The following is a 26918-nucleotide window of genomic DNA, read 5'->3' as shown; positions in this document are numbered from 1 at the left end:
TTTGACCAACTTTTACAAAATAATTAATTTTGCGCTAAAATGATGTCTCAAAGCGAATGCTTTCATTGAAAACGGGAAATTTCAAACTTGGTTTTAAACAATTCTGATATACCCCCTAAAGAAATGACTTGAAATTGTGGAATATTTTCTAAGTCAGGAGGCACATTTTGCTATTATTTTGGTATTAAAATGTTTTATCAAATTCCTCTGAAAATATGGGAAAATATTGACCAATTTTGACAAAATTATTAATTTTGCGCTGAAATGATGTCTCAAAGCGAATACCTTAATTGAAAACCGAAAATTTCAAACTTGATTTTGAACATTTTTGATATATCCCCTAAAAAAATGACTTGAAATTGTGGAAAATTTTCTAAATCAGGATGCCACATTTTTGTATTATTTTTGTATTGAAAGGTTTCATCAAATTCCTCTGAAACTATGGGAATTTTTTCATAAATTTTAACGAGATAATTAATTTTGCGCTAAAATGACTTGAAATCCAAAAATGTCCAAATGTCCAAAAGCTGATTTTATTTTTTTTTATACACCCACTAAGATTTTCTTTTAAAAACGTTGAAATTTCTCTAAGTCGGGATAACCAAATACTTTGAAAAACGAGTTAATCGACAGATTATTGAATTTCGGTGAATTTCAATCCAATTTCATTATAATAACACTTATTTTTCATTCTTGTAATTTTTCAGAATCTTCAAGAATTGCAAGCACAGGCCGTTCATCAATGACAAACGCATTCGATGTGGTGAAGAATATCACTTAGAACAACATGGAATCATCAGGTGAGTAGATTTGGCTGTTGCATATGGATGCATATGGATGTCTGCCTGTGTGGATCAATCAGACCGCACACTGGACTCACAATCCAGAGGTCGCCGGTTCGAATCCCGAGGCAGACGCTAAAAATTCTATGTGTTAATATAGGGACCATCCATAAACCACGTGGACACTTTTTTGGGAATCTGTAACCCCCCCCCCCCTTCGTGGACAATTTTCCATACAAAAAAAATCTTATTTGTATGGGTCGTGGACAATCGCCATACCCCCCCCCCCCCCCTAAAGTGTCCACGTGGTTTATGGATGGTCCCATAGGTATTCGGTGCCCTCTCCCCGTGCCATACCTTCACACTTAAGAGACCCGGGAGCAGGGGGTGTATCCCATTTGGCATAATGCCATTTGGCATAACGCCGTTTGGCATAATGCCGTTTGGCATAATGGACGTTTGGCATAACGGTCATTTGGCATAATGGCCATTTGGCATAATGGTCATTTGGCATAATGATATTAAATTTTCAAAATTATTTCAATTCCATAGACTGGGATCAATAAAAATAATTTTATGAGAAAAAAAAGAAGAAAAAAAACTGGGATCAATCGGCACTACAGTTTGAATGAGGACAGCAGTTTTTAGTACATTTTAAAGCTTGACATTTAGTAAACGATGCACTTTTTTTTAATGTTACAGAATTTATAACACTTCTTCAGTTCTTCAGGCAGCTTGCTTGCCCACTGAGAATTTTGGCTCGAGCCTTGAGTCGATCTGGTTCGAGATCGAGCCCGAATCGAGTCGAGGCTCAAGCAAAATTCTCAGTGGGTGGTTACCTCAATATTTTCTGCAGTAGCAGCAAGTGCTGGCCGAAGAGCTTAAAGAAAAAGTTGAAGTTTTCAGCGGTGGTGTTATAAAATCTGTAACATTCTTAATATTTGACGGATCTTGTCGCACTCTTCGGTTCCCAATAATCATTAAGGGACTAAAAACTCAAAACCAAAACGCACCGATTACACGGGTTTAAATCCCATTTAAATTTCAAAGTCAAAGCGCCAGGTCCTGTCACAATCAATCAAGCTCATATTTGGGATTAGGGCTTAGTGAATCCAGGGAATCATGACCTGAAATGAACGCAAAATTCGCTCATTTTGTTACATCCTACCAACATATACTCATTCATATTACAGGGTGAATATTAATTGAATATTTTATCAGCAAGTGGCGCTACTTCCGTTCAAATATACACAAAACTGAGATTTTTATTTGAAATGTAAACACGAATGTAAAGCATTCCACTTTTTCATATACGTAGAAAAATATTTACCGTCTTCAGCTTTGGATCTAACCCAAAAAAGCTGCGGGTCATTTTTTCTGAACTCAACTGCTGACTCAAGGTTTATATTTCCTTTAAAGAAGGGGACACTTTGTAGACTTGTGACAACTGCTGATAAAAGTTGAATTCTCCTTCTAAAGTTGAATTTTCTTCATTAAAAAGGGAATAATGCGCTTCAGCGGTGGTCACAACTCAAGCGAGTTTTCCCTTCCTTTAAAAATACTCACCTATATCAGCAAGCAGTCAAGGAGTTTTCCCTTCTTTAAAGAAGGGAAAATTCAACTTGTATCAGCAGTCAGGAGATTTTTCCCTTCTTTAAAGAAGGGAAAATTCAACTCATGTTAGTAGTTATCTCAAATCAAAGAAAGTTTTCACTTCTTAAAGAAAGGTAAATTCAACTTGTGTCAAGAGAATTTTCCCTTCTTGATTGGAGAGAAAATTCAAACATAAAGGGACAATTCAACTCGTGTTAGTGGTAACCACAAGTAAAGATAATTTTCCATAATTTAAAGAAGGAAAAATTCAACTTGTGTCAGTAGTCATCACAAGTCAGTGAGTTTTTTTTCCTTCTTTAAATAATGGAAAATTCTCTTTACTTGTGATAACTACTAACACGAGTTGAATTATCTCTATATGTTTGCATTTTCTCTCCATTAGAGAAGGGAAAATTTTCTTGACTTGTGATAACTGCTGACACAAGTTGAATTTACCTTTTTTCAAAGAAGTAAAAACTTTCTTTGATTTGAGATAACTACTAACATGATTTGAATTTTCCCTTCTTCAAAGAAGGGAAAACTCTCTTGACTGCTGATATGGGTGAATATTTTTTGAAAAGAAGGGAAAACTCGCTTGAGTTGTGACCTGTTGTGACCACAGCTGAAGCGCATTTTCCCTTGTTTAATGAAGAAAATTCAGTTTTAGAAGAAAAATTCAACATTTTTTAGCACACAGAAAATAAATGATGGTAATATTCATCATGAAATGGTGCCAGATTTTGAGTAAAAAAAAATAATAATTTTACATCAGAAATCGGTGAATATTCATCAGTTTCTGATAAATATTCATCAGTTTCACATATTTAAAAAAAATTAGGTAATATTACTCAAAAAAGAGGTGATATTCAAGCAAACAAATTTTCAACTTTCCCAAATTCAACTTTGATTCTGTGCAGTTGTCGCAGGCTTAAAAAGTGTCCCTTTCTCTAACCTTCATAAATGTAACCTTCATAAATGTCGAACATATTTGGCTCAATCTAGGGGTCAATGGCTTAAAATAGCCCTGGGAACAATATTCAGCATGTGGAGCAACGTTTTGAACAAACGGTTCAAGTTCTGGGCACCCATCACAGAAAAAAAAATGATGGTAATATTCATCAGGAAATGGTGAAGAATTTTGTGTCGAAAAATATGCGTAATATTACATCAGGAATTGATGAGTATTCATCAGTTTTCGATGAATATTCATCAGGTTCACATTTTTACACATTTTTTATGTAATATTACTCAAAAAAGAGGGAATATTTAACCTACCAAATTTTCAACCTTCCAAAATTAAACTTTTTTTTGCTGTGTTCACAGAAAAAAAAGTTGAATTTTGGAATGTTGAAAATTAGGTAGGTTGAATATTACCTCTTTATTTGTGTAATATTACATTAAAAATGTGTAAAAATGGGAACCTGATGAATATTCATCAAAAACTTATGAAAATTCATCATTTTCTGGGGTAAAATTTAACATTTATTTTGCCACAAAATCTGTCACCATTTCCTGATGAATATTACCATCATTTTTTTTTCTGTGTAGCCAGCAGTTTTTAAATCAAAAAAAAATCTTAAGGAAAGAAAAATATCAGCTTTCGCCGGCAGTTATCATTCTTAAAGCAATTCCAATATTAACTTTATTTTGAAGTTTTTACATCATTATGCCAAATGACCATTATGCCAAATGGCCATTATGCCAAATGACCGTTATGCCAAACGTCCATTATGCCAAACGGCATTATGCCAAACGGCGTTATGCCAAACGGCATTATGCCAAATGGCATTATGCCAAATGGCATTATGCCAAATGGGATACACCCGGGAGCAGGGTAGGTAAACCATCACCATCGCACTATCATTGATTCATATTTCGGTGCGTTCCTCGTCTCTTAAAATTTCTCTTCTCTTTCGCAGCCGAGTGATGGTCGGCTTGCTATCGCGAATATCGAAAGCCCATCACATCGACGAGAAATACCCTATCGCTGGCTCCGATGAAACTATCGTTCCAACCGGAGAGACACACACACGAAATTGCTGTATACATACACTGGAGCTCACGCACACAAATGAACTCATTTCTACAGGGCTTACGGGCGAGAAAATTTCACGATTCTCGAGTTTTTTTTGATTAGGTCCTATAAACATATGAAAGACAATAGCTTATTGGTCCTTTTCAAAAAAAACTCTGGGATTGTTCTTTCTCTTGCTTTTTGAGCGAGGGTACTGGCTGTGTGAGAGATTTTTTTTCCGTCTTACGCATCGGTTTGTTCGTTGCTCGCTATTTCATCGGCGTCGTTTTCGCTTCGCTCTCTCGATGCAGTTTTGGGAGAACGCCGAAAATTTAATGATTTTGAGCGAGGGACGATATCTAAAAGCCCTCGCCATCGGTGAGGAAACGAGAAAATGCCATCCCTACCCGGGAGGCCGGAGTCTTGTCGCAAAAAGAACGATACACGCCTGTGGATCCGTTGACGAAACCGCAGGGTTTAAGAGGGCCACATTATAAGGTGCTACGTCGATTCCGTTTTTATATGGATCATTTTTGTTTTTTTACTAACTGCAACTGCTGCACAAAAAAATTATATGAAAATACCAAATTTTGGTATTTCTTGTGCAAATACCAGCGACCGAAATGTACTCTTGGTTGCCCAGTAATATATGGTAAAATACCATGAAATCATACCAAAATCATGTATGTGGAAAACCACAGGAATACCAAAATCTGATTTTCCAAGGGCGCAGGAATACCTAAAAATAAAACCATGGCAATACCAAGTTTTGGTATTCAAGTAATGTTCAAAAATCCAGAAGACCTCAACTTGGTATTGAAATGGTTTTATTTTGAGGTTTTATTTTACCCTTGGAATAACATGGTTTGGTATTGTTGTGCCCTTCCACATACAAGACTTTGGTATGATTTCATGGTATTTTACCATCTATTACTGGGCAACCTAGGGCACATTTTGGTCCCTGTTATTTGCCCAAGTAATACCAAAATTTGGTATTCCCGTGTTATTTACCCCTGCTCGGGATTGTAAAAAAAAACTGAACATGAGACAAACAAACAGTTCAGTTGCCGTCGCGTTACTCCTAGTTAACACTTTTTAGCAGACGAAAACCAGACAGACCGGCAAGTTGAATGGGAATCGCCAACTAGCAGCATGTGATGGCTACACAGAAAAAAAAATGATGGTAATATTCATCAGGAAATGGTGACAGATTTTGTGGCAAAATAAATGATAAATTTTACCCCAGAAAATGATGAATTTTCATCAGTTTTTGATGAATATTCATCAGGTTCACATTTTTACACATTTTTTATGTAATATTACACAAATAAAGAGGTAATATTCAACCTACCAAATTTTCAACATTCCAAAATTCAACTTTTTTTTTCTGTGTATAATGTGCAAAAAATCACGTCTGGTTGCGTCATTCAGTCGTTTCGTGGTCAAAAATTTACTTCCATCTACAAATCTACACACTATCATCTACAACTAGTGATGTCTTCCTGCTTGCCTTCCTCACTGAGGAAAATGCCTAAAAATCATTCAATAAATGAACTTCTTAATTTGACCTCTTAGACTCACCTATACGTAGGGTACAGTAGTTATTAATGAGACACGGGGAACAATGATTTAATGTTTCTCACAAATCGTAGTTTCAACAAATCAGGCTCATATTTTGAGGAAAGGTGTGGGAAATGCCGGTTCCGGTGGTGTAGTAGTTAGCCTCTCACCCCAGTAAGGCCTGAGTTCAATCCCAGACGGACCCGGTGGCATTTTTCGAGACGACATTTGCCTGATCACACCTGCTATCGGATGGGGAAGTAAAACGTCGGTCCATTTGCGTGAAAAAAGATTTAGGTTGACTCATAATCACCTTCGGCCGCCTAGAAATGAGCAGAAACTTGCAACCACATTGAACTAAAGAAATAATGTTATTTGATATTAATATAAGAATTTTACAATATTTTATTCCTTTGTAAAACTAAGTTTTAAATTGGCTAAATTGCTTTTAAATATTTACAGCATGTCGCCTTCAAAATGGATGAATGTTGAAATGTTAGTTGTTGCTATTTTTGATAAATGTAAGGAAGGCATCAACTACCTAAAGGTGGATTTAATGCTCGTCTCCTTGTACACACTCCCTTGATGCATTTTGGCTTGCCACAATTTGTAAAGAAGAAGGAACAGAGCTCCGGTTCATGATACCGTAGGTAAGAGTTAAGTAGTACCTTTGTTTGTTATTTGTTGTAATGGCATTGCAGAAACAGTTGATTAAAGATGGTTGCATTGATAGATTAATTTTATTTCAAAATGAGTAGAAGCACAGGTTAGGGTAAGGATTGATAATTGAACACAAATTAGCACCAAAGGTCGTCGTCATTTGCTTGATGTTCTTGCGAGGCAGTTCGTTGTTCCGTTTATTGATGTGCAAACAAAAAAAAAGCGAATCTAAGCCCACATATCGCGTGCATGTCGGGAGCGAAGAGAAGAACCAGTCAGTCATTCCGAAAGTGTCTGTTCATTCGACGTTGGAATCGCGTCACCAACACCATTCGCTCCATTCGTCGCGGCCCAGACTTAACTATTTCGTGTGTTTGTATAGTCGTCTGCGATTCTATTTTTATCTGACGCATTTGCATTTTCAATGTCAAGTTTTCTTATCGTTCACGACTACGTACCGTAGCGTGGCTCAAAAATGGATTCGGACAGTCCCTTTTTAAAATAAATTACAATTTTTAGTGTGGGTCTCGTGGCGCAGGGGTAGCGGCTTCGGCTGCCGATCCCGATGATGCTATGAGACGCGGGTTCGATTCCCGCCTTATCCACTGAGCTTCTATCGGATGGTGAAGTAAAACGTCGGTCCCGGTTTCTCCTGTCTCGTCAGAGGCGCTGGAGCAGAAATCCCACGTTAGAGGAAGGCCATGCCCCTGGGGGCGTAGTGCCAATAGTTTCGTTTCGTTTCGTTTTTTACAATTTTTAGTAATATTTCTTTATGTAATAACGTCAGTGGGGGTGACATTTTGTCTGGGGGTGAGATTAGGTCAAAGTATTTTTTACGGATTTAACCAATTCTCAGGTACTTCTCGATGAAACTAAATTCTGTTAAAAGGGTTGTTCAAGGGACATCTTAAGATGACTTTGCTGAAAAAATCTCATTCCTAGAACAAATCCTGTCATTTTAGCAGCTGTTTAAAGTTGAGGTACGTTTTTGGCCAAAAATAACCTTTTGAAAAATCAACTTTATATATTTTTTTGTTGGAATCGATAAAAAAATACCCAAATGTTTGAAAATCTCTATAGTATACTAAACTTCATAGTATAGTATAGTATACTTCAAACGTTTTAGCATGTCAGTACGATTCCCTCGATCAAGAAACACTACCATATATTTGTATTTGAGCATCATTATAGTTTCATTTGACATTTTTTTTAATTTTCAAACGATTGCCATTTAAGGTAGAGTTGGATGTTAGTATACTATCTAAGAACAATTCTACGATAAAAGATTTTCGATGATTTTGTTATTAAGAAATTACGAGAGGTGTATCGTTTTTTGACCTACACCTCGATTATGTATACGCGTTTTTCAATAATTCAGAGCTTGAGGGTGTGGGGTTAATGAACTTTCTTGTAGAATTTTACGCCTAACTGGATATCCTTCTCTAAATTTAGGAAAATACGAATTTTAATTCATTTTTTAAACCTTTCCCGTTTTTGATAATTAACTAATCTAATCTAACATAGTGAAACTGCATCCAATTCCTTCGTGCCTCTAATGTTGGCATATCAACACTTTGACGTTCAATTAGAGCTCTAAGAAGTGATAGATGACTCAATAGGAAGTGAGCAAGCAAGTTTCTATCAACAGTTTTACAAAATAAGTTGTTTAAATAGTGAACATCAGCAAAATTGAGTCATCTGGGACGAATCGGGACTTTAGTCTGAATAGGGGCAGCAGGTTTTAGAGCACTTAAATGCTTGAAATTTGGAAATCGATGCACTATTTTTGTTAATCTGTATCTGTTTTATCCGAAACCAATCAAAAATATTCAATAATTGCGCAGTAACAAGGCTAAAACAGTTGTTCCAATTTGCCCCATGTGTCCCGATTCGCCCCAGATAATGGTACACAGAAAAAAATTGGATGGTTGAAAATTTGGGTGGTTGAATATAATTAATTAATCTCTTTTTGAGTAATTTGTCTTAAAAAATGTGTAAAAATGTGAAATTCAACAGACTATATGTATTTTTGACAGGAAGTATATCCCCATTAGGGTGCCCAGAATATGGGACTTTTTCTCAAAACCTCACTCCACAAGCTGAATAAGGGAACGGCCGTGGCTGACTGGTTACGGTGTTCGCTTTATAAGCGAATGGTTCTGGGTTCGATGCCCATCTGCTCCCAACTAGAAAGCTAAGAACATAGAAATTTGAATTGATGAATATGAACGAAAAATCAAAGTCGCTCGAGGCGGGGTTCGATCCCCCATCCTTTGGATTGGTAAGCAAAAATGCTAACCACTAGGCCATGACGACTTGGTGAGCGTGGACTGGAATTAGGAATACTGTTACAGAGAGCGAGTTGTGGCGCTATAACCATGGCAAATAGAGTCCAGGGCATTCGTGGAAATACAATGTCCCATCCCAGAGGGTCCCGGAGTACCAAACCTTCTTAGCATGGTGCTCCCAACGAATACAACCAAATCACGGAGCGTATGGCGGTGTGTCCCCACGCTTCTTTCTCCCCTGTCGATTCAGAATTGTGTTGTTGTTCGGACACTCAGTGCTCAAACTCAACCCAATTACGAGTCATCTCTGCGATACGGCTTTACGCAGTAGGCCTGGCCGATTTAACGCTTGTGATGTTTCAATGCATTCTAATGCAATGGCGCACTACAAATGTTAATAAATGACAAGAAGAGTGCTAGGCGTCATCTGACCTAAGGCACTCTCCAGGATCCCTTCGAAAGATTGGCTGCGCTAGGGTCTGATTAGATTAGATTAGATTAGATTAGAAACCTCGCTCCACAAGCTGAATATTGTTCCTTAAGCTAATATAGGACTCTGTGCCAAACATAAGCAAAATTGGTCAACGTTTACCCATTGATACTCGACGGTGAAGTTTGTATGGGAAAAATCGAAAAATATTTATGGAATACTCAATTTGCTTACGGTTTGGTCTGCACGATGCACTTCTTCCATCAAAATATTCCCAAACGTGAGATTCTCATTGGAAATTTAATGCTCTACAACTTTGTAGAACATACCAATGCTGTAAAACTCGATCCTGAAAACAAAAAGTAATATTTGTATGTTTTTCACCAACTTCAGACTCGGGTATTAATGGGTTAATCTCAACCATTGCCGATCAATATTTGCACAGATGCTTAAAATAACCCAAAACCCATTTTTTCTGGGCACCCTAATCCCCATTGTGTGTATATTGCGTAGAATGGCAGAAAAGGCTATAAAATGTAAAATATATTTGAAGATAAAAAGGTTGAAATTTCGTCATCTGGGAAAATTGAAAACAAATTACGCAGTTTCTAAATTCACCTGTGTGATTCAAATATATTGCACAATGCTGCGCAACTATTCTATTCCTTTATGCTTAAAAAAGTAAAAAAAATGTTAATTTACATTTTACTCAACGAATGAATTGTAGAAAAAAAGAAAAGCAAAATGTCTTTTATAACGATATTTTTACTGCGTATTGGCAATTCGAAGAAAGGTCAATTTGTTCTTGTTTGAAGAATTTGATTGGTCCCTAGAAATAAAGGGTGTGCAGGAAATGCAACATCTTGTACAAATATTTTTTTTTTTCACAATTTTTTTATGTTCGAAAATCTTGATTTCAACAATTCTTTGACCAGCAGCAATGGTGCAAGCTAAATTCGCTAGTCAAACAGCGTGAAGCAGCCGTTGTTAGCCCTTCCAACGTGGACATGGATCCACCGTCGACGGCGTTCTAATATTTCAACCCGAGAAAATAAGTGCAGTGATGCAGTTTTTTGAAACACACTTTTTCTTCATGAGGCAAAGCTGGGACGACTAGCCAACGTCTACAAAGGTCATCGACATTCAAAACTTGATGTATTCATTTTACGTTCTTTTTTCATGTGTGTATATTTTAAAGATTATAATGCGAATTGAACTGACAGACTAGCAGCAACAGTTAACGAACGAAGTAGGCTGTGTGGTTGTGTTGTGCCTGTGTTACAGTGTGGTATCGAAATAATGCATATTCTATGTGTGTGCAAAATGCAAAGAATTGGGGAAAAGGAAAAATAACACGCAGGCCGTGGAAGAAAACACGCAAAACTGGCTTGCTTTGTGCAACGGGCCATTTAGCTTATATTTTCGGAAACGGGCGATAGTGTGACACAGTAGAAAAGGCTGGATCACCTCCAAAAGTAAGCGAGAGAAACATGCACACGACTAAGGATCTTGATCTGTTCCATAGGAACAAGTCAGAGTGGGGTGGACCACAGCGGAATGGGGAGAAAAAAGGAAGACGGCATTTTACAGCTCTCTTCATCTTGTTATGGCTAGCTGCTTCGCGAAAAATGTATTTGAGAGCATCCGTCCGTCGTGTCCGGTTGCGTGTGTATCCACAAAGCGCATTTAGGCCACCAAAAGAAGAAAAAAAAGTACACAAACCACTTCAATCAAACCTGATCGTGTGGTGTTAATACATAAACAGACATTTTTTCGTACAATAATCAACGCATACATTCGCCAATTTCGTTGCACTTTTTTCCACCTAAAGTTTTGTTTATATATACACACAAACACACATACATGCACACAAAGACTAGTATATATAATGTAGTTACCCCCAAAAAATGGGTTGGAGACGAAATGTAAGATTTCGGTGCATCCAACTTTTTGGAGAGGGGGAAATGTAGAGTAATTTTAGAAGAATACGATTCATCTCTGGCACAAGTTCCGTGCTCTTTGTTTCTTGTTGCAGCTCAACTTGACTTGCGGGAACTTGGGACCTGAGACTGACTGGGGAGAAACGCACCAAAAAAACTTGTTGCTGGAATTGCTGGCTGCTGCCTGGCCGGCCCTGTCAACGAAACCTTAAAATGAACAAATTTGTACAGCTCCACTGAATTGTGCACTGGGCGAGTCTCGTTGCTCGATACTTGATACAATCTCTTGGACTCGATTTTTAGAACGGGATTGCGTTACCAATGGTGGTGGAGGTAACTACAAAACATGATTTCCATCAATGTTTAAAAATACACCTGTCATTAAAATTCATTTGAATTTATATTGGTAGATACATTTAGTAACAAACATAAATGTAAAATAATTAAATTGATTATTATGGATTGAAATATTACAAGCAGAATGAATAATGTAAGCTCACGGCCAAAAATGTTAAGGCGACGGAAATATCCGAAGCCCTGACTAACCGGAGATTTGAAAATACGAAATTAGATTATAACAAGATTGGAGAAGAGAGTCGAATCTTGAATAAAAAATTGTTTCTCAAATTTTTATTTTTGAAGTCAAATTTGTTTATAATTGTTTATGCATTAAAAGTCGAATTACGGATATTCTAGACGAACACAAAAAGAAGGCAGCCCCATATTGACACCACGACTCTATTTTTTTAGGTAGATATCTAGAGTTTTTTTTGATTAGGTCCTATAAACATATGAAAGACAATAGCTTATAGGTCCTTTTCAAAAAAAAGTCTGGATATAAGGAAAATGCCGTAACTTACGAAGTTCTATTTTTTGCAGACGCAAAAGAAGTCGATAGCTAGTAATCTGTCGAGTTTAAAAATGGATTTAAGTTGAACAGAAGATATCGAATAGCTGACGTCCCTCTTTTTAAATATATTTCTCTATTGAGTCCAGTGTTTCCCTTGTCGTTTCATTCGTTGTTTGTAAAAATATGATTTCAAGTCTGATATCTTGCAAATTTTGTTCGACTTGACTTAAGTGTGCACAGCAAAAAAGTAGTAATCCAGTTGTGTGAAAAGGCCAGGGTGTAAAATAAATTTTACATTATTTTATGAAATATGTAGACCATCAGTTTGGAAAACCTGCTTGACTGAAATGTCAAGCTCATATATGCGTTTATTCTTCATCGGGCTGATGGCCGAGCGGGCTAAGGGGCTAGTCCTTACTGTAGGTGCTGGGTTTTAGTCCCATCGCACTATGGGCCATCCCCATACAAACAGGTGGCCAAATTATTTTTTGCTTTTTAAATGTTTTTTTTTCATACAAATTTGAGTAATTGTATGGTATTGAAATGGTATACGTCGATTTTTATGACTCTTCATGTTTTTCAATAGTTGATTGTTTATAATGGATAGTCTTTTTATACATTTGCAAGTACAACAGAATTGCGTATATATTGTATTGCAAGTTTATATTATTAAATTATTGATAAGCTAATACATCCCTACTTTAAGGACACAACCCCTCCCCCTCTTTCTTTCATACCCCCCCTCCCCTCCGCCCCTCCAACAAAATTTTGTTAAGCGTAATAAATTCATTTTAACTCAAATATTGATTATTTACTGCTGTGTGTTTCTTTTTGTGAGTCCATGCCATATAACTTGAGAACCCCCCCCCCTGCCATCACGGGCATAAATTGCGAAATTTTAATTGTTAAATCAAATAATAGGAAAATTTATTTTATTCAAAATATTGATTCTAATAAAGTCATTTCGAACGATGCCCACGAAGTAGGTAGCAAAGCAAGTGAAATAAACGGGCGCATATGTAGATTGCAGCAAATTTTGATAAAACGTAAAAGTTCAAAATGGCATATCTCCGAAAACGCAAAAAATCGCAGGCTGGAAATTTCAGCAATATTAGATTATGATCCAATCTTTCAAGTGATTTTAGTTTCATGTTTAGCATCTGTTTGCAAAAAAAAGTACTCGATTAACAAACACAAAAAAATAAGTTTTGTCAAAAAAATGCTCCGGTTATTCGATGAAAACTTCAGTTTTTGGTTCGGAACAAAATTTTATTTATTAATAGTTTCAAAGCTTATCTCATTACCTTTCCAACGATGTATAATTGTCCTAATAAAATATTTAAAATGGCTGAGCTATGTTAAAATTAAACAATCAGCGAAAAACGCTAGTTTTTTACTCCATTTTTTTACTTTCAGTTTGCGTATCTCCGTAATGAACAAACTTAGAGCTTTGAAAATTTGGATTTTTCTTAGTTAGAATGTTTACTTTCGAGAAAAAAATACCAAAAAATATTTGGAGAAGGTCACTTTTTTGAAACTTGGCCACCCAATGTACCGTAGTGCATCGGTTGCAACTTTTTTTGTGTTTACAAAATTGTACATGCCGTGTGTAATATCAAGTGTGTTTTTTTAACGAAGGCGATGTGCATGCTTTTGTATGCAATTTTACCATCGGATTTTTGTTGTGTGCTAGTTACAAGATTCGATAAAAGTGTGATAAATTAAGTTTAGATAAGCAAATTATATTTCTTAAAAGTAGAGGTGGGCAAAAAAGAGCGAGCCACTCAAAGAACCGATTCACTAAAATGAGCGAACGAACCACACACGGAAAACATGATGGTAATATTCATCAGGGAGTTATGACAGATTTTGTGTCAAAACAAAATTTGTAATATATTTTATCAGAAACTGGTGAATTTTCATCAGATTTAAATTTGCATTAAATTTACATTTTCACTCATTTTTTGTAATATTACTCAAAAAAGAGGTAATATACAACCTACTAATTTTTCAACCTTTCATAATTCAACTTTTTTCTGTGCATGAAAAAGAGCCGCGGTTCTTTTTCAAACTCTAGTCTTTTGAAAAAAACGTTTCAATGTGGAATGATCAATTTAATTTTCAAAAAAATGCTGCAACATTGTTTTTATAAATTATTGCGAAATCAGTTTAAATTGTCCCATAGTGTCTTACACAGGTAAATTTTTTCAGGTAATTTATGATAAAAACGGCAGGTTGAAGATGGGTTATTTCCAGACATTTTGAGATCTGAATCGACATATTGCATTGGGAGGTCTAAAGCAACTTTTTCATCAACATTGAAAGACTCAAATAACAATTATGCCAATATTTGAACACATTTTAAAAAGTTTTAAAACCCTTATTTTATAATTAAATGAATTTCCAAAAAAAAAGCATTGTGCAACTGATCGTAAAGATACATTAAACGGAATCGACGTAACACCTTATAATGTGGCCCTCTTAAACCTTGTGGTTTCGTCAACGGATCCACAGGCGTGTATCGTTCTTTTTGCGACAAGACTCCGCCTCCCGGGTCTCCTAAGTGTGAAGGTATGGCACGGGGAGAGGGCACCGAATACCTATATTAACACTTGAAATATTTGCGTCTGCCTCGGGATTCGAACCGGCGACCTCTGGATTGTGAATCCAGTGCGCGGTCCGATTGATCCACACAGGCAGACCGAAGATACACTAAAGGTATTCCTGATTACGAATTTGACCATTTCAAAATGCCTAACTTCGAAAATTATACAAAAAAAAACTACTAAATAGGGGTAATATACCCATTCTCATCCTAATAAGCGGTCGTGTCTGAATGATGCTGGATAATCTGGAGTGTTCCTTGAAATTTACTAAACCAAGTACACTAACCAGTAGAGCAGCTTTTTGTGAAAATTTCTGTTTAATTTGACGTCAATTTTTAGAAAATATTTAAAAGACCTTTCCAACGAGCCCAAAACATTGAAGATTCAATAACCCTATCAAAAGTTGTGAGCACTTCAATTAATTACAGTCCAGACTCGATTATCTGAAGGCCTTGAAAAAAATCACTTCGGATAATCGGATCCCAATAACAAAAATCGTTGTCTTATTTGTTTACTATCGAGCTTAAGTATGACCCCTGAACTACTCTAAAGTGATTAAGAATTTTTAAATCCAAGATGGCGGCCAAAATGGCGGTGATTAAATATTTAAAAAAATGCATATCAGAACCCTTCCAACGAATCCAAAATATTGAAGATCTGACAACCCTATCAGAAGTTATGAGTAAATGATGATTAAATTTAGTTTAGTATTTGTATCGCTATTTTAGAACAAAAAAAACTACAATAACGCGAGGAAGGCATCAAACACTTTTTGCGATAATAAACATTAGAATTAAAAAAAATCAAATCAACCCAAACATGCTACAAATTATTCTAAACGCAGGGGAATGCAATTTAAATTGATTTCAGCTGATTGCACTTAAATTCAGCACTTTTCCACTCTTGCACTTAAAAAAAACCAGGTGGCAGCACGATGTAACGCCACGTCCCTATAGCGAGAGCAGGATACACCGAATGTTTACATAAGGTTCTGAAGTCCTCTTGCAAAAAATCCAAAAACGATGAAGAAAACACCTATTTATCATTTTATGTATTTAAGAATGTTAAATGAAAAACCAAATGTTTTGATATTTAAAAAAATATATTGTCTGAAACTAGTAAAAAATCATAAAGTCTGTTACTTTAAAACTCAAATTTGATCAACTGCGCAATTCACTCAGCCTTGTGTCGCGACCAAAAAACGTGAGCAATTCTTTGGGGATGAAATCATAACTTTGGCTCCAGTCGAACGATCCTAGTTTCTAAAAATGAGTTTTGCGTTGCATTTTCGTCTGTTTTTTAATTCCACTTTCAGGACGTTGACCTCCCGGGTCCGGCCATTTCTTGTTGTTCACGAAAATCTTGAGAGAATTTTGCAAGGCATGTGCATCGACATGCCGCGCGCGCTGGTTCAGTGTGCATCGGACTTAAAAATTGCATATGTATGTAAGTCGTTGGTCGGTCCCCATCAGTGCAATTCTGGGTCTGGAAGAACGACAGAGATGGAAAAAGAATGAAGGGAGCAGTATAAGAGAAAAAAAAACGCAAGATGTGGTTATTTAACTCCCGGTCGAATTTTTTTAGGTTACGCTAAGAACTAACACTAAAACGAAAAATCCCCCCGAAAAAAGAGGCAATCTATGTGCGTTAGTTGTGTACTCGGCTTGCGCTGACTTATATACACTTTGATGATGTTCCTTTGCAAAAGCGGACAGCGCAAACCTCTTAAGTTTGTGCGGAAAATGATTCGATCAGGAGTGAGAAAGGAAGAACACACGCACACACACATATCAGTTAGAGAGTCTGATTTGTAGTAGAATAGCAAATTTTGTATGTGTTTCTGTGCAACTTCTTTCTTTTTTCTTCGGTCGAATCGGCTCAGCTCCACAGCTATAAACACAAAACTGCATTTTTGCTGCTTCTTCTCCCCAAAATTCAAGATAATGACCTCTCTTGTACTCTATAATGTATTAAGGTCGTGAAGGAACAGAAAATGTTAACTTGGCTTTCGTTGATGATATTTTGGCAACACGCAATATAGCACGATCGACCATCACATGATTTGTTAGATGATTTTCAAAATAAGTTCATTATTATTTAGCTTAAGTTACGAGAAACCTAATTTATTGTAATTATCAAAAAGTGCAGGGTACCATTCTGAACTACAAAAAATCATGACAATGATGAAAGCCGTCACCAAAAAAGTTCGAGCATTATTCTCTATCTTTCTCGTATTAGGTCAGAATAGCTCTGTCGGTCCCGGAATGTGTGTTAAGGTCAGAAAAAGTACCAATGCCAAACAACCAAAAAAAAATGCATGCTCCGGTAGAGTCGCAATGGTAATCGGACTCATAATCCATAGGTCGTCAGTTTGAATCCCGGGTTGGAAGGGAACTAGGTGTAAAGAGATGCTTGGGTGCCCTCCCCCATTGAGGATTCGGTTTTTCCTTAAGAGCTTTTTTCTAAGAAAACATGGATGACTGAAAGTGGTCTACCATCAATGAAATCGTTTCAAAAGGTACTCATTGAAGTTAATCCGGGTTAAAAGAAGTCATTTTATAGCTTCCAGTGAGGAATGTAACCATTTTTTGAGAATCGGAAATCATTTACTTTACAAAAAATCCGTTTCTCATACTTTCTTCACTCAGTACACTATGTCGCTTGCTTTTGAATCATTAATTTCCAAAATTTGTCAGAAAACGTTCAGTTTCGTCAAGGTATAGTAAGTTTGGGCTCCCTGAACACTCTGTAATCAACAGAATTGAATTTCAGTAAATTCCCTGCCAATATATACATAACATTTAAAATTTCGGGTATACGCACTCTCTTATAAATAATGGATAGCTTATCGCAAGGTCGCCAGTTCATCAAATTTATATATCATCGCCAATGTTCGCATAATTGTCCCATATTTTATTGTCTCCCATTGAAAAACAGATAATATTCACTTTTCGCATAATCGAGATTTTTGCTTGGTGGTAAAGGATGTTCCAACGCATCTTCCAAAACATGAATTTCACTAAAATGAGTTCATGAGATGGTCTCACAATCCTTGCATGTTTGTTTCACATGGTCACTACCAGAGGGATAAAGAAAAAGAGTGCAACAGCGAAGAACATGTTTGCGTTTTGCCTATCCACTACCAACAAGCTCGCTTGGCACAGCTGTAAACGGTAAGACTTCCATAATATTATTTATGGGTTTCAAAATAGAATTACTGCAAATTTGGTGGGATCGGAACAAGTCGGATGTTAGAGTGTCGTCTTCTGACATCCTTTTGCAGAACTTGTAGATTTTGCAGCATAAGTTTGGGTGTAGGGATACTCCCTGACTCGATTCTTTAGGTAAAAATAAGTAACATTAAGCATTAAGGAATCGATTTATCGATATTGAATTAAATCCTGCATCTGCACACTTTGTAACAAATTAAAAGGCTAAGCCTTAAGTTACATTATTTGAATTAAATAAATAAATAAATAAATAAATAACTGTGCCAATTTTGAGTCAAATCTAGATTAAATTTTCAAAACAACCTATCCCTCATGGGTTTCCTATGCAGATAGGGCCTTTTGAAAATTTAATCGAGAAATCGTTTAAGGTTTAAGCACTGGTTCAAGGATCGCTATACTGCCCCTGATAGCAAAAACGTCTCATATGCATTTTCTTCGTTTTTGAGTTATTGATGCAGTTTGGTTCGCAATTATGTGCTCTTCCAGAAAAGCCTACAACATCCAGTACTTTGTTAGAGAAATCAGGAGGAAACCAAGTTTTATCCCGAAAACATAACACGTAGCCTTATGTGTGGGACAAACTTGGAATGCGTTTTTCCCAGCTTGCCGATTGTGCATATGGGACATTTATGCGAACATGGGCAGAAAAACATCTTCTTTAAAACGCTAATAAGGCCGTTGCTAATATTTTTCAAAGTCTATGTTGCCCCGGCAACAGCTTGTCCAGATCGGCACAGCATAAAGCATGGCACGTCTGAAAATTTGTTTATAAATTAACAGTTTATTCTTGAGACAAAGTCTAGAATTTCCTGTTTATAAGTGGATACAAACATTTAATATAATTGTTACATTTAACCTGTATACCGTAAACTGGTGTGAGATTGATAGCTCGGAGTGACATTGATAGAAATTTGAATTGGCCACTAATTTGGATACATCCAATATACCAGTTACATTTTTGCATATATGTTCGATAATAAGGCAGCCCTTAGTGCTAATATACTCAAAATTCTCAAAAATGTTGAGCTGTGAATTTAACGGTCATTTGAAAAACCTATCAAAGTCACCCCGAGCTATCAATATTAACCTAGTTTACGGTACTTTCAATGTGATCCTTGTAAGTAAGGTTTTTGTCAAAAGCAAGTCCAAGATATTTCCCTTTATCCTCCCACTTTAAATTTACCCCATTCATTTTTATAATGTGATGACTTTTTGGTTTAAGAAAATCAGCCCTTGGTTTATGAGGGAAAATAATAAGTTGAGTTTTTGCAGCATTTGGAGTAATTTTCCATTCTTTCAAATAAGAATTGAAAATATCCAAGCTTTTTTGTAATCTTCTTGTGATGACACGAAGGCTTCAACCTTTGGCGGAGATGCTTGTTTCATCAGCAAAAAGTGATTTTTGACATCCTGGGAGACGCCAGCACGTACAGGTAGTTGATCAGATTTGCTGTTCTGATAACATACCTGTAGAGTACGATCCGTCAAACAATTTTGGATAATTTTCACATAAATCGAAAAATTAAACTTTTATGGCATAAAGGTTTGATTGCGAGAAAACCTTTATGCCAAACACTGTCAAATGCTTTTTCTATGTCTAGAAGAGCAGCATTAGTAGAATAGCCCTCAGATTTGTTGCTTCGAATTAAATTTGAAACTCTCAACAACTGATGAGTAGTTGAATGCACATCAGCGAAAATTGAATTTTCATTAATGTATGTCATCATTCTATGAATTAAGAATTATTATTTAGAATAATTTACTAATACAGCAATTCCCCACGAAAACAGCATGAAAAAAAAACAAAAGTGTTCGGATCGGGCTCAATTTTTTTCTGGGGCCGAAATAATTAGACCCGTATTTTTTTTGTTTGGCCATTCTGGTGACCTACGCCGTGTTAGAGTGGTCTGAAAAATTGCCAAAAACCGGAAAATGACGAAATCGGCAAAAAATCAACTTTTTTCACTGCGAAATCAAAAATCAAATTATTCGCTCTACAGCATTGCCTTGGCGTTCTCGATTGCGACACCACCCGGTACGCGATCCAACTTAAACATCAATTTTGCTAATTCTGATTTACTCTCAACTCGGTAAACTGACCATAAATTATAACTATTATAATTACTCCCGATTCAAAAAGTAGATTTTTAATTGCAAGACGAATTCATGTAAAGTTCTATTGCTCCGTCAGTTAAAAGGTTTAAAAGAAAGAAAAAAAATCACTGGTTTGCTATAACGGGCCTCACTAAACTCTGTACGTTTAATCAAAACGGTTAAATTTTAGCACGGGATCTTCTATTTCCACAGTCGGCTGTCTAATATTGGCCCCTAAAAAAATATGCGCGTCGTGATAGAATTATTAAAACACATTAACTAAACATAAGTAGTCTCAACAGCAGCATCTTATTGTTGTTTTTAGAATAAATGTCTAATCTGCTAAAATACTAAATTCCATAAATTTGTTAAACGGGAATTGTATCAACAGCAGCATCCGATTGCTTGCCTTGAGATTCATCCGCTACCCTGATTTACGCCACTGGTCGTATCGCTTGCTTAGGGCGAATCCCAGACCAGCCTTGAGGTTCATCCGCTAACCTGATTTATGCCACTGGTCGTATCGCTTGCTTAGGGCGAATCCCAGACCATCACCCTCCAAAACTACCAACTCCACGCGACACTTACGCAGCCCGGTTGTTTAAATTCGATAAAATTTGGTCAAACGGTCAATTTGTTCGAAATGCGAATGCGATAACTTTAAAATTTCAGCGATGACCTACACATGTCTGGGTAAAAAAAGTTGCGCCTTTCAATTACGAAAAACCGGGACCGTGGTGTAGGGGTAAGCGTGATTGCCTCTCACCCAGTCGGTCTGGGTTCGATCCCAGAAGGTCCCGGTGGCAAATTTTGAGACGAGATTTGTCTGATCATGCCTTCCGTCGGACAGGGAAGAAAATGTTGGCCCCGGTCTAACTTAGAGGTTAGGTCGTTAGCTCAGTCCAGGTGTAGAGGTCCTGCCTCGGTGGAGTCGCTGGTAGGCAGTTGGACTAACAATCCAAAGGTCGTCAATTCGAATCCCGGTGTGGATGGAAGCTAAGGTGTAAAAAGAGGTTTGCAATTGCCTCAATAATCAAGCATTCGGACACCTAGTTACGAGTAGGAATCTCGCAATCGAGAACGCCAAGGCAATGCTGTAGAGCGAATAATTTGACTTTTGATTTCGCAGTGAAAAAAGTTGATTTTTTGCCGATTTCGTCATTTTCCGGTTTTTGCGCGCGGCGCGTCGAAAAACACGGATTTTATTTTCAAAAAATCATATCTCGGAATCCTGTTAATGAACTCCACCCATTTTTTAGTATGTTACATAAAAATATCTGGGGAATCCGATAAACATATTTCCAGACATAGGCTCTTGGTCCAGACACCGTCAAAACGGCATTTTAAAGTTTCATACGCCCTTTTCATATGTTAGGCTAGATTTTTAAAAATTCTTATTATTTTTTGAAAGGTGAACTTATATCCTTTCATTTGCGTATAAGACAATTAAAATCGGTTGAAATGGCGAGGAGTTATGATTTTTTGAAAAAAGTGTTTTTTTGCGAAAATCAGGGCCTCGCCTCGAAACGTCATACAGGAACAAAAGCGGCGAACCGAAGATTCGCGTGACGTTTTGGAATTTTGACAGTTTGGAACGCATGAATTACCCCATTATCGGTTTCCCGCATGGGTGAAATGGAAATTGTTGCACATGGCTGAAGTTGGAAATTTTGCAACTTATCTTAATTTATGCTAAATTTCAAAATTTAAACAACAATCTAAAGCAAACCGGTTTAGAAACTAAAGATAAACTAAAGGCACGATGATTTGTTTCGTAATCTTGCTTAGAATCGCGATGAAAGCGGTTTAAATTAAAAATAATAATATTTTTTTTCTGTTCTAGAATTTAACGAAATTTTGTTTATTATGTATGACTTCAAAATTAATACACAACGGTTATAGATAATTTTACAAAAAGGATTTTTTTGGTTCGTCCACAAACAATCTAATGTTGGTAAACAAACGACGCCATATTGCCAATGTTGTTCGGTAGCTTATATCAGGCCATCACCGGGGCCCTGGCGAAAATCGACAAAAATGGCAATTTTTCAGACCACTCTAACACAGCGTAGGTCACCAGAATTGCCAAACAAAAAAAAATACGGGTCTAATTATTTCGGCCAGGGAACCCCCAGAAAAAAATTGAGCCCGATCCGAGCACTTTTGTTTTTTTCCATGCTGTTTTCGTGGGGAATTGCTGAATAGATGAAAGCAAACTTTACATAGGGATCACACACTGGACTATGATCCGACACATTTAACGCCACCTTATGGTGGTATTTTGAAATTTTTGCTTTTCCCATGCATTTTTTCGACTTTTCCCATACTACTTCAAGCGACCCTTAAAACTTAAACGGTTTGGCTCAAAATTGGCACAGTTATTTATTTTTCTTCTTAAGATTTTCCAAAATTTTCAATTTTTCTTGTCACCCTAGAGTGTACAAGCATTCAAATTTGACAATTTTTTTCATCATACCATCGTGAATATCCTAATACATAGCTAATTTCTTCAACAGAACAATTCATCAAGTGAAAATGTGTCCACAATAACTAAATTCACAAATGAGTTACAGTGGAATAATAGAAACACGATAAATTTGTTATTTCAAGTTAGGTTTCGAATATCTAAAATTCAGAAAATTGAGTATCAATGCTATCAAAAAATTGTTTCTCAAGTACTACCTCCAAAACATTAATTTTTATTCCGAGAATTAGATAAACCCAAAAGGGTCGACCCAATTTTGCCCCAGAAAAAAAACAATGTTAGATGTTAGAAGCATAAATAACCATGCGTCCGATCTTCCTGGAAATGGCATCTATTCACCCGAACAATGCAGTCATCACGAACGATTTGGCCTCATGCAGTGGGTTGTGTTGCTACTCCAAAGAATTAGCGGTCTCTAAAACTAGTTTCAAGGTTGTCTGAATCTGCAGTCAACTTCCATTTTTTAAGGATCGTTTTTTGTTGCTGCGGCTGCCGCGCTGCTGCTCTTGACGATGCTATTTTTCTCCAGCAAATATATCGGACAAAGCGGTTGCAACGTGACCTAAATATATATTTTGCCAGACACGGCACGACGCGGATGGCAAAATACGGGAACGGAAGAAGAAAAAAAAGAAAATCAAACCACCACAAATGCGAAAGAGCTGCTGCCTGGCAGTGATGATGGTGAGACCCGTCTGCTGATCGACGACGATAGAGGCGTCGTATAAGAACCTAGAAGTGCGAACCCGCGCGTTTCTCCCCATGTAGGTGAGTCGCCAACCCTTCCATGAATGATGCCTCAATTGATTAATAGGGGTTTGGTGCGGTTCATAATAAAAGTTTGTGCAACAAGCAGCAAAATGAGTAACCCTACCCTTCCTTGTCGTGATACAAAGTGAAAACTAACATGATATCGTTACCAAATAAATTACAATTCTCGACTTTTTTTATTAGGTCCTATAAACATATGAAAGACAATAGCTTATAGGACTTTTTAAAAAAAAAACTCTGGAATTACAACTTTTCAGCACGAGTCGTACATTTATCCAACATAGCTTTGACGATATGGATAACTGCGACTAGTGCCGAAAAAGTCGAATTTTGCTACGAGTTGCATAACTCATTTTTTCCAATTCAGGAAGACACTTTTGAATAGGAATTTTCAGTGAAATTTTTGTTTCCCAGTTTGGTTTTGCGTCACTGAAACCCAAAACAGTGCTAAAAACTTGTATTTTATTAATATTGAAACGTTCACTGCATTGACTCTACCTGACGCATTTTTGTGAATGTCAATATCGAAAATAAAACATTTTAACTGGGATAAGCTCAAAATTATAACCTTCATGAGCATAACTAAATGGATTCAAATGGGAAAAATATTTTTATTTTGTTTTACAAATCACAAATTCTATCGGATGAAAAAAATAAATAACAAAAACGCATGAAATAATATTTGTAAATCTACTTTGAAAAAATTTAACTGCTCAAACCAAAAAAAAAGTAAACGATCAAAAACAAACTTCGAGGATGATCGAGGTTTAAAGTTTTATGTACAAAAAACTGTTTTTTTTTCATGCAAGCTCTGGAGCAAACCATTCGGAACTCCCATATTAGCGTGATCCGTTTGGCAAATAGTTCCTCGGATAGATCTGAATAGGCCGATGTCTGCAATTTGAGCAAAATTCATCCAAGAAGTTATTAGTTTTGACCTTGTATTAAAATGTATATTTTTTTCGATGTTGTAGTTTTCAATCAAAGTAGGCATCTATATGGGTGTTGAAATTTTCAGCCAAATTGTTGCAGATTTAGCGGTTTTGAAGAACGAAATAATTTTTTAAATATTAGATTTTTTTAAATCACTAATTTTACTTAAAAATGGACAATTTTGTTCCAAAAAATCGCATCGAACACATCGAATCGACCACTAAATGTTCAGATCGATCCGAGGAACTTTTTGCAAAACGGATCACGCTACTCCCATATTATTATGGGATACTCAAAAGATTTAGTATAATTTCGTTTAAAAACAAACAAAGGAAAGAAGTAAACTCTGGGAATATTTCTTATGGATTGTACTAGCATTTTTACTTGAATAATAAAATCATGTAGCATTCGCAATCCAGTTATTACAATGCAGGATACTTAAATTTCAAGAGCTGCAAAATTGCACACTTTACAATAAGGTCAATACATTTTTTGTTAATTGAATGACAAAAGAAGAAATTTCATCGGATTTAATGGAAGAATAAATATTTCGTTGGATTTAGGCAGTGAAGAACAAAAAAATAGTTGAAAAATATTAGTATAGCATGATACAATTTAATCATCTTAATAAAGGTAAACTGTCTTTATAATGGGGCATTTCTTATCCGACAAGTATAAATCACGTTATAAGCATAATATTTGAATATTTAACGATAATTTTGCTGATTTATTTTGAAATTCAAAAAAATATACTCCCTAAGCAATTTGTGTATTGAGTCAGTCCGTAAACCCCAAAAAGTATGCAGCGGTAAATTGTGTTAACGGCACGAAATCTATGGAAGCTCCCCGATTTTTACCACTTTTTGTCGTCATTCTGCTTCGATTCAGCAGCTCTTGAGTCTAGCAGATTTTTTGTGTGCTGCCTCTCTTGATGTGCATACAACGAACAACTGTGTGTGAGCGACGACGACTAGAGTAACTACTTGATCGCCGTGGTTCGGTAATATAATCCGAATAACGAAGAGAAGAATGAAGAATATAGCGTTCTGCGGGATGCGATCGTAATAGAAGTCTAGACGTGTTTTTTTGTGGTTGGTGTAGCCTGCTATAAAGTACGTGTGTTCGTAACCATACATGACTTGCTCGGAAGAAGCAAAAACTCAAACCACTGCCAAGCACCCTGGCCTACTGCGATGCACCGCATGGTGTACCAATGTCAGGGGTTTGGTCCGGGTGGAAAATCATGTCAGATCTAGTACTCAATGAAAACTGAACGTAAACACAGGAAAAAGAAGGCTAGAAAAAGTTTCATTCATGAAGTCGATTTACGACGGCATTGGCCCTTACTCTATTGGATCGTAGTGCCAGAGGAGCGGTACTTTGCCACCCTAGAACGAGTGGCACCGTTCGTTCGTCGTCGGTCGTACCGAGCGGGAAAATGCACGCCGGAGCAAACAAGACACCACATGCGATGCGATGGAAAAGCCGTCGCTTGGCGCTTGGCGCAATGAAAAAAAAGAGCCAAACCCCACTCTCGGAACATTTTCCGTCCGTAGGAGAAAACGGGGCAGGCGTTGAGCCGTCATGGCACAGGTCTTTTCCTGATGCGCGCACACTTCCCGTGCCGGCATGACGATGCACACACGAGGTTGTGACCAAAAAGATTTTTTTATTTTTGCATGTGCCAACACTTTTCGGTCGCTTTGTTTTATTTGCAGTGCCTACTATTGACCACACTATACCGTGTGGCATTCAACAGGTGACTTCTCTAGCCGCAAAACTGATGACACGCCACTTTGAATCACCGACTGTACTGTACAATAGCTTCACATTGAAATTGGACCAGTTTTGACTTACCGAAATATTTTCCAGTTACTCTTTTTATTTTTCCAGTTACACTTTTTTTCACTACATTATATTTTTTATGTAATAGTGGCTCTCTTATGCTTCTAGTTGTTCAGATAGTTTGAATAAATAACAGTTCTTTTTGTGACACTCACTCGTTAAACAGTTTAAATTGAAAACATTTTAAAATTGCACATTTTTCGTCCTAGCTGACCTTAGTAAAACGTTTTCTTAGTTCATTTCCGCACACGTTATTTTCAACACCACCCTATCACGTATCACGTGAAGTCTCTGCACACAAAGTAAGCTTGGCTTCGTTTGGCTTTCCCGCAACAAGTTCACCTAGGTTTACTAGGATGATGCCGTTCAGCCCCAAAAACACACCACACTAAGAGAGTCCACTATACTAGTCTTCCTTCACTGGGTGCCACCACACAGATGAGCTGCCGAAAAACGCAGCAAGCGAATGCAACAAGAGAGTCCGCACTATGAGCACGACCTGTCCAAACGCTTTCTTCTTTTGGTCTAAAACACTATCAAATATTTTGGCAATATTATTCGAATGTTTAAACGTTGCACTAATGCAAACAGGCAACACATAAAAGCCCCGAAAATAATACACGAAAAAAAGCGCCTGTCAGACAACAGCCCGCGCGCGTATAATGCAATTCGTTTTATTTCATTGTTATGTTTTGCTGACTCTTTTTCTCGCTCTCGTCTCATATAATATTTTGGATATTATATATTATTATATAAATTGACCCCTCTCACCTAGTCCTCGCATTGGTCCTCTCTAAAAAAACAACATTATAAAAATTTGCTGGTTCAAAAAATTTT

The 26918-nt window shown here is 36.8% G+C and overlaps 1 protein-coding gene across 3 annotated transcripts in view; it reads right to left on the bottom strand.

Annotated features, from left to right (window-relative positions):
• LOC120424938 (broad-complex core protein isoforms 1/2/3/4/5) overlaps positions 1-26676 on the bottom strand; it is a 137097-nt gene extending 110421 nt beyond the window's left edge. For 2 of the 3 annotated variants that reach the window (XM_052706160.1, XM_052706162.1), the window contains exon 1: positions 26094-26670. The gene's annotated coding sequence lies outside the window, so the exon portion shown is untranslated. Of the gene's footprint in view, positions 1-26093 lie in introns of all 3 variants that reach the window. The other variant, XM_052706161.1, reaches the window with a different exon arrangement.
• Between the last annotated feature and the right edge of the window lie 242 nt (positions 26677-26918).

The sequence above is a fragment of the Culex pipiens genome, chromosome 1 (assembly GCF_016801865.2).
Source record: "Culex pipiens pallens isolate TS chromosome 1, TS_CPP_V2, whole genome shotgun sequence".
In the NCBI taxonomy this organism is placed as follows: domain Eukaryota; kingdom Metazoa; phylum Arthropoda; class Insecta; order Diptera; family Culicidae; genus Culex; species Culex pipiens.
Note: the sequence above shows the minus strand (reverse complement) of the source record. Positions and strands in the feature narration are given on the sequence as shown.